The sequence below is a fragment of the Pinus tabuliformis genome, chromosome X (assembly GCF_031772625.1).
Source record: "Pinus tabuliformis cultivar Carrire ecotype Pingquan chromosome X, CPIR1, whole genome shotgun sequence".
NCBI lineage: Eukaryota > Viridiplantae > Streptophyta > Pinopsida > Pinales > Pinaceae > Pinus > Pinus tabuliformis.
The window spans coordinates 481730457-481739916 of record NC_142308.1 but is presented as its reverse complement, the minus strand read 5'-3'; positions in this window follow the sequence as shown (position 1 = coordinate 481739916).

Sequence of the window (9460 nt, the reverse complement as noted above, 5' to 3'; positions counted from 1 at the left end):
TTAAGTGAAACAAACTTGGAGAAAGCTTCAAAAGACTGAAGTTTGGCCTACAAATATATTTCTCAAAGTATTATAATTACAAACTTCTAATTCCCTATTTTGCAAACATTGTTTGTTTGCTTTTATAAGCAAAAATATAACAAAATACCCAAAAATATTATTTGTTGGTGATTGTAGCCTATTTTGATGTTGCAATCAGATCAAATGACTTCCTTTAGTGCTTAAATTGTGGATCAAAACGAGGAAATTTGGATCTGCGTGAAATCCCCAAACTATCTTGTGTTTTCCTTGTTGAACTAAACACATTGATCAAGTATCCCAAGATCGTTTTTCGATGAGTGGATGGGTATTCATCCATCCAAGGATATTGATCTTCAAAATCAATATCTCGAAATTTTCCAAGGTTGCCTACAGATATTAAAACAAATGATCATTTACGAGATATATTGCCTCTGGTAAATTCATGTTACAATGCATTTGTTTCATAAATTTTTGAAAATTAAAAATGCACAGCAAAATACCTTAGGGAACACATTTATTAGGCCAAACATGACCAAATTGCATCAAAAACAACTTAATTTTTTTTTCTTGGGGCCGAATAAGGTAATGATAAGAGAAAACAATTTGTCATCAAAGAGAATTGATACAAATATCCCTCAAACAACAAAAGAAGGACAAAAAATTAGCTTTGAGGTATTATGGCCCTATAAGGTTTTGCAGAGGATTGAAAGTATGGCTTACAAATTGGAGTTTCCTCCATCTTCATGTGTACATCTAGTCTTCCATGTTTCTTTCTTAAAGAAGGTAATTGGTGACAATATCCTAGTCTAAACTATTCTACCAAAGATTAATAAAGAAGGGAAAATAATACTAGAACCAAAAGAAATCTTGCAAACAAAGAATAAGCAATTGAGAAATCAAGCAATTATTGAGTACCTCATCAAATGGAATAACCTACTAGTGGAAAAAGTGACATGGGAAGATGAGTTGTTCATGCAAAAACACCCACAAATAGTCAAGTGTTGAGGACAACATTTCTTTAAAAGGGAGGAGCATGTTAAGCCCTATATAGGCCTCAAGTTAACCATTATTGATGGAATGGGAAGAAGTATTAAGAATAACAATAAACAATTGAAAAAATCCCCTTATTAAGCCTTAGATATTGAGTGATTACATTTATATTTTTTTTACGTAGGTTAGAACCCCTCATGGTCCCATTTTCTTGTAATTGTACCCTTTTTCCTCACACACACACACATGTAAAGAGAGAGAGAGAGAGAGAGAGAGAGATGTTCTACCATAGGTAGGTATAATAAAAAATTGTAGTCATCTTGTTGTGATGATCCTTTGTGCTTTAAAATTGATTAGAAACCAATCATTACAGTCCTCTCTGAGGGGGAGACCTTCTTTTACAATGAATGCAATATACAAGACAATATTTGATGATCTTAAGACTAGGTCTCCTTAGTATAATTGCACCTTTTGTCCCTCTCTCTCTCTCGCTCACACACACACACTAAGGAGACCTAGTCTTAGGATCATTAAATATTGTCTTGTATATTGTATTCATTGTAAACGGAGGTTTTCACCTCAAAGAGGATTGTAATTATTGGTTTCTTATCAATTTTAAGGCACAAGGATCATAACAACAAGATGGCTAGAATTTCTTAGGTAGGCAAAATATATTATAATTACTCTCTAATCAAATGTTTTGACTTTCTACTAGTTTTGGAGATTAATTAAGGATTTTTAAAGCTTTAAAAAAATTTATTATTGTTATATAATACTATTGTTTTATTGATTAATAGTAATGATATGATAAGTTGATCTCATTTTAATAGAATTTTCAAAAAGAATATTTATTTAGAAAAGAAAAAAAATATTAAACCCTAATATATCTATCTTTGTAAATGAATATAAAGAGTACACACCTTCAAACGAGTAGATATAATAATGGATGCATTAAATAAAGGCCTTTTCTATTAAGGCCACAATTTTTTCTGGGTGGCGAATTTCTCACGGAAATCTGGCAAGAAACTTTCCAAGAAATCCCAATGTGGCAGTGTTTAATCAGTTTTTCGGTGGCATAAATGGATTTAGCACTATCAAGAACCCCTGTGGCACCCAAAATCCTGAAGTTTGAGAGCTATAACCAGGAGTTTCAAAAGTTTATGATGTATTTTCTCAAAATCATAACATAATTTCTATTATTTTCCTGGCAAAATTGTGGCCTCTTGCGTTAAATAAATTAAACAATTACATAAAAAAATAATAAATTTAATAATCAATCTATAGGGGAGTGTTGAATAAAAATGCCCATCTGGGAGCCTGAGTAATTCCCATGAAGTATTGACCTAGATGGATTAAATAATAATAATAATAATAATAATAAACAAAACCCAAAAGTGCCACATACAAAACAATGCATTCAATTTCCTATGATTTAAAAGCATCCCATTATTGGCACCCAAAAATTGAGCCGAGAGTTCCTATAATGCACTCAAGGACAATTGGAGATTAGAAGCCTTAAGTTCAAAATTGGTTAAGCTATGTTGATGTTCTGTTGCCTTTTAAGTAAGAACCTAAATATTGCATTCAGTGATTTTCGTTACAGTTCTAAACTTTGGACTTTGCCACATAGGAATCATTCACACATGTGGCTAAAGCTGAAGTGGAGGTTGCAAAAATTGTCTTTGATCTCACCATAATGTTCACAGCCCATTAAATTCCCTTTGCTATAGAAGAAAAATCTAAGCTAAGACTAGTGATGAACTCAAGACCAACGAATTCTTCTACATTGTTGGACATGAAGCCAGGTCCTGAGGCAACATCCCTATCATCCACAATTTCTTTGAGCCAACCAGGAGGTATTTACTATTTTCCAATCAAAATTTTATCTGTAACTTTTTAATATTAATAATGTCTTGGACATGTATCAGGTTTGTAGCTATGAAAATAAAATGTCAACAAATGAGATCTAAAACATTATGTTATTCCTATTTTTTGTGTTATTCTTGTTTTCTTAATGTTTATTTGTTCTCAATGAATAGTTCTATGAAATGAGGGTGGAAACAACCTGGTAAAGGGAGACAGTTCACTGCGACTGCTTTTTCCTTATTTTTTTATCCACTTGCAATATGCTTTTTCATTCACTCATTTATTCATCAATTAGGTAAATGGAATTTTTTCTCCTTTCCTTACCTTTTCTGTAAAGGCAGGATTGCATTTTGTGTATTGAAATCCTTTGAAAAGTGTTGGGATATAATCTGTAGGTAGTTTATTATTCTTACTGTTATCAAACACAATAATGAAAGGAACCTTTAAAAATATAAAAGGTCTTGTCAAGCTGTAAAGAATCACCATAGCCATGAATCTGAGCAAATGAATCCTCTATATACATTTTTGACAAAGAATGATACAATAGTCAGCTTCATATAATGTAAAAATTTAGTGTTGTTTGGATTGTATAAAATACACCCTTGAATGAGAAGAAGTTGTAGGGAAGCATAAAATCTTAAAATTGTATGTTGCCAATCTATGTTCTGAATCAATAAACCATGGAAACTTACAATAATCTGTAAAAATCAAAATTGTAGCCTCAAATGCAATTGTAAAGTGGGATTCAAGGCCTTAACAAACGAATCAAAATGTGCATCTTTGAGGTCCTGGGAGTCAAAATATTTTGTCCGCGCTGAGATTTGAAGATGTTGAGGTATGTAGATGCGAAAAATTAGCCTTGATGTGTAGTCTAGTTGGTTGAAGCCCTTCCTGCTAAGTCATTAGCTCTCTGTCATGTAGCACGGGTTCAATTCTCCTTGAGTCCATCAGAGTCAAGGCTCCCTGTCGTAGATTCCACTGGGCAGGAGTTCGGCCCATTTAGGGGTGTTATGAGGAAAAAAAATGCAGATTTTGCCCACAATCATCTTCGCCTATGATAATCATCTTTGTTTGTCATAGGGTACCCGTTAGCAAGGGACCTTGCCAAATGTTTGAATAATAGTGATACTAGCACATTGTTAGGGTATGCCTTCAAGGCTAGCAACAACATTGGCCCTCGGATTCGGTATTAGGAACATAGGCATGGATTGGATGTTAAATTCACTGTCACTTCCAGGGAAAACCTATCAAACTAAGTCATTCATAACCAGAATGGAAAAAGAACTTGCCCCAAATATGGCAGTGAGTCCAAACTAGAAACCCTACATAAAACCTAAGTCTACATCGATGATGCTTATTATGCTATGATGCTAAGTAAGTGTTCCCAGGATTTGGAGGCTAGGTACTATGTGATGTAAGTAAGACTCTAGGATTTATGTGCTCTATGTGTTGGGTACTATTATGTGTTGTATTTTAATTATTATTTATGCTTTATTGATTCTTGTACAGAAGCATGAAATTTGAAACATTTAGATGTTGCTAGGGAACATATTTTGCCATATTTTGTGGGTGAATAAAATCTATTGTAGCTTAATTTGAAAGCAACTCTTCTCTTCAGCATGTAATTTATGTTTTGAAGTGTTTTCTTTCATCTACAATTTCAAGATTTGATATTGTTGTTTTTCTAATAGCCACATATATACTTAAGTAGTCTAGCTATCCTTTTCTAGGATGGGATGCCAAATTCACCATTCAGGATCTTATACCACTAATTTTCTAATGTGACACAAACAACTGAGTAAATGCATGAAAATTTTAGTATTCATCTAATTTTTTCTAGGATTAAATGCCAGATTCACTGGCAATCACAGGTTTTAGTACAAGAACTATTTTTTTTTGTAAGTTAATAGAAATATTTATATTATAAAGAAATTGATTTTACATTGATAGTAAGCATGTCCCAAAAAACTGCATGGGAGCTGAAAAACAAATAGACCATCCATAACATGTTCCCAATGTTCCACCTTGAGCCAAAAAGGAGAAGAAAATAGATGTAACATCATACTAACTACTTAGCCCTTAGGAGTCTCCATGCAATGGATTACTGGGCTTGAAAAAAAGAGAAGGAAGAAAACCATAAGCATATAAATTTTGATACGCCCTAAGAGTCACGGAGACTGCATACCGAAAATATACAAAAACATAGACCAAATTCAAGTGCAGAACTACTAATCTAAGACAATAACTGGAGAGATTGCATTAGAATTCCCTGGAGGTGCTTCTTCTGCTGGTGCGTTAGCAACAATTGGAGTGTGTCGTTGTGAACCAGAGCCAGAATCAAAGTCAGACAACACAAATCATACAAAAACTAACCATTTAATAATTAACATCCATCATAAAACAAAATAATTCTTGCAATGCATTCATAACAGTCATTTTTATGTGTCTAGATTATGATTTAATGACAATTACTCAATTCCCTTGGCAGTTGAGGCTTAGGATAGAGACTAGCCTAACATTTCAAAAACCACTCTTGGAAAACAAGAGTTTCTTTATGAGCATTCAAGCTTTTTTAAGTCCATGAGAGTCAAGTCTAAAAACTTCATGTAACAATACATATAAGGAAGCTTGAGAATCAAAAAAAAATATTTGGCTTTACTATCACAAAAAAATTAGTTCAAGAATGTACGAAAAATAACATGTTCGAGGATTGAAACACTAGGTAGGCTACAGAAGGACCAGTTGGGAGAATTACAGAGACAAAAAGAGAGAAATTGAGTGACAAAAGTTAATACCATAACAATGAATACCAAGCAAGCATTTGTACCATTAATTCCCCTTGAACATGAAACCAAGCTAGCAAGTGGAAACAAGTTATGACAAGGGAATGAATGATTGTTAGTATCAATGTGGACGAGGGATAGATGGAATATAAGAAAATTGGAAATCAACTTGAGTGAGGTTTCAATGGCAATCGTAGTCTTTATTCATTTTCTTTTGATTAATTAATCAAACTCATGTCATAGTGTGCTTCAAGGCACTGGTGGATATAGTTGATAGATAAGGCAATTTTCCTTTGTGCTCATGTTTAAGTTTAGTATTTTGTTGTCTAGCTTGTAAGTTGATGGGTTTACACCTGGTTGAGGAACTATCCTCTTCGGTGAGCCTTTTGGTGAAGAGAACATGAATTGTTATCAATGTAATACTCTTTTTTATTAATAGAAATCACTTCCAAAAGCTTAAAAAAAACAAACTCATGCTATATTAGTGTTTATAATATGTTAACTTGTACGATATCTCTATCGCAGTGTTTTTTATGTGTTTTTTATTTAAGTAATTTTAAATTTTTATATTGCTAAGTTAATAATATTGAATTTAGGCTTCTGTGATCTATATCAAGATTTTGAGACATGTTTTCGGCGATAATCACATCAAAATTCATTTGTCGACACGTTTCGAACCATCTAGTGTGGTTCATTGTCAAGACAAGATGAAGAGGCATCATGGCATGAGTATAAATAGAGAGAGAAATGTAGAGACTCAATGTTCAATCAACGGCTAGTTTATAAATAATATATTTTTATAATATCAATAATTGCGCTGAGAGGCACTCTACAGCCAGTAAATGTAAATGTAAACATAAACGTAAACATTTAACATGTAACGTTTAACATCTAACATTTAACATTTTTAATGTTTAACATCTAGCATTTAACATTTTTTATCTAATGTCGACCCTATTTAAAAAATAAATAAAAAATAAAAATAAAAAAAAATAAAAAAATAAAAATAAAAATAAAAAAATCTAATTATTATTATGTATAAACACAATATAAATTTAAAATATAAAGAGGTTTATGAAGGCTCAAAAAAGAGGTAGGGTAAATAAATAAAAATATAAATAAACTTGAGGTATGGTAAACAAATAAAGCCTTTTTTTATACTTACTCCAGAGGTATGGTAAATAAATAAAAATATAAATAAACTAGAGGTATGGTAAATAAATAAAACATATTTTTATATTTACTCCATAAACCTCTTTATATTTACTAAAACTCAAAAAAGAGGTTTTATTTAGGTGAAGCCTATGGACCAAATACTATTTTAATACCATGGGCCAAATGTCATATTTATAAAAGAGGTATAAAGATGTATGGTAAATAAATAAAAATATACCAAATAGGATTAGAAATCAACACCTAAACCCCTAGATCCAACCTAGATCAAAAATACCACGGGCCAAATACCATGGTAAATAAAAGAGGTATGGTAAATAAATAAAATTAAAAATAAATGAGAGGTATAGTAAATAAATAAATAAAATTTAATATATTTACTCCATAATCCACTTTATATTTACGAACACTCAAAAAAGAAGTTTTATTTAGGTGAAGCCTATGGGCCAAATTATTATTAATACGATGCAAAAAAAAACATTATTAACCTTAATATTAATATTAAAAGATTAATATTATTATTATTATTAAATCTAATATTCATATTAATATATTATAATATTAATATTATTAAATTTAATAACTTTGGATTAATACAATATTAAATTTGTTATATTATAATATATATTAATATATCATGATATATATTAACTCTAGATATATATGGGAGGGAAGAAAAAAGACATAGAGTGATAGAGGTGGAGAGATAGGGGGAGTGACAAGGGAGAGATGGAGATAAAATGAAGGAGAGGGGAGAGGAGGAATGAAGAGAGAGGGAGAGGGAGAGGAGTGAGAGAGGTAGAGAAGGGTAAGAGAGGGAGAGGGAGACACAAAGATGGAGGGGGGAGAGAGAAGGAGAGATGGAGGGAGATAGTGGGAGGATTGGATGGCAGAGAGAGAGAGGGAGATGGAGGGAGAGAGAGGAGGTAGGAGAGAAAGGGGGAGAGAGGAGGAGAGAGGGAGGGATCAAGAGATGGAGTTGGAGGGGAAGAGAGGGAGAGAAGAATAAATACATAGAGAGTAAGAAGTGGAGAGAGAGGGAGTGACAAGGGAGATATGGAGAGAGAGTGTGTATGTTTAGGGGTGAGATAAAGAGACAAAGAAGGAGAGATGGATAGAAGGGGGGAGAGAAAGAGAGAGGAGAGAGGGAGGGATATAGTAACATAGTTGGAGAGAGAGATAGAGAGATATGGGGGAAGAGAGAGGGAGGTAGGAGATAAAGGGAGAGAGAGGAAGGGTGAGAGAGAGGACTTTATAGAGAGGAGGAGAGTGATGGGGGAAGAGGGAGGATTGGAGGGCAAAGAGAAAGATAGAGAAAGAGTGATGGGGGAGGAGAGAGGGAGGTAGGAGAGAAAGGGAGAGAGAGGAAGGACAAGAGAGAGGACTTGAGAGAGAGGAGGAGAGAGGGAGGGATAGAGAGATGGAGTTGGAGTGGAAGAGAGGAAGGGAAGAAGAAAGCCATAGAGAGTGAGAAGTGGAGAGATAGAGGGAGTGAAAAGGGAGAGATGGAGAGAGAGAGTGTATGTTTGGGGGTGAGATAAGGAGACAAAGAAGGAGATATGGAGAGAAGGGGGGGGAGAAGGAGAGAGGGAGGGATATAGTAACAAAGTTGGAGGGTGAAGAGAGAGAGAGAGAGAGAGAGAGGTGGGAGAGAAAGGAAGAGAGATGAAGGAAGATAAATGATGTGAAAGAGTGGAGAGAGGGAGGGAAAAAGAGGTGAAGTTGGACGGGTAGAGAGAGGGAGGTAAGAAGAAATACATAGAGAAAGAAATGTGGAGAGAGAGAGAGTGATAAAGAATATGGAGAGATAGGGAGAAGGGCAAGAGAAGGAAAGAGAGAGAATCGGGGGAGCGGGAGAGAAGGGGAAGAGAGAGAGAGAGAGATAGAGGGAGAGGAGGAGGGAGGGATAGATAGATAGATTGGAGAAAGAGAGTGTATGTTTTAGGAGTGATATAGAGAGACAAAGGGAGATAAAGATATTGATGGAAGGTTAAGAGAGGGAAGAAGAGAGAGATGGAGAGAGGGAGGGAGGGACAAAGAGATTGATAAATATGGAGTGAGAGAGCATGTGCATTTGGGGGGGGTGATATAGAGAGACAAAGAAGGAGAGATGGAGGGAGACATGGAGATAGATGGAGGGGGGAGAGAGGGAAGAAGATTTCTTGCACTAGATGCATTGATTTCAGTGTAGATGGTGATTTCTAATCTTATTTGATTGCTTGCACTAGATGCATTGATTTTAGTGTAGATGTTGATTTCTAATGATATTTCATTGCTTGCACTAGATGCATTTATTTCAATGTAGATGATTTCTAATCCTATTTGATTGCTTGCACTAAATGCATAGATTTTAGTGTAGATGGTAATTTCTAATCCCATTTGATTGCTTGCACTAGATGCATTGATTTTAATGTAAATTGTTTGCACTAAATGCATAGATTTTAGTGTAGATGGTAATTTCTAATCCCATTTGATTGCTTGCACTAGATGCATTGATTTCAATGTAGACGTTGATTTCTAATTATATTTGATTGCTTGCACTAAGTGCATTGATTTTAGTGTAAATGATTTCTAATCCTATTTTATTGATTGCACTAAATGCATTGATTTCAATGTAGATGGTGATT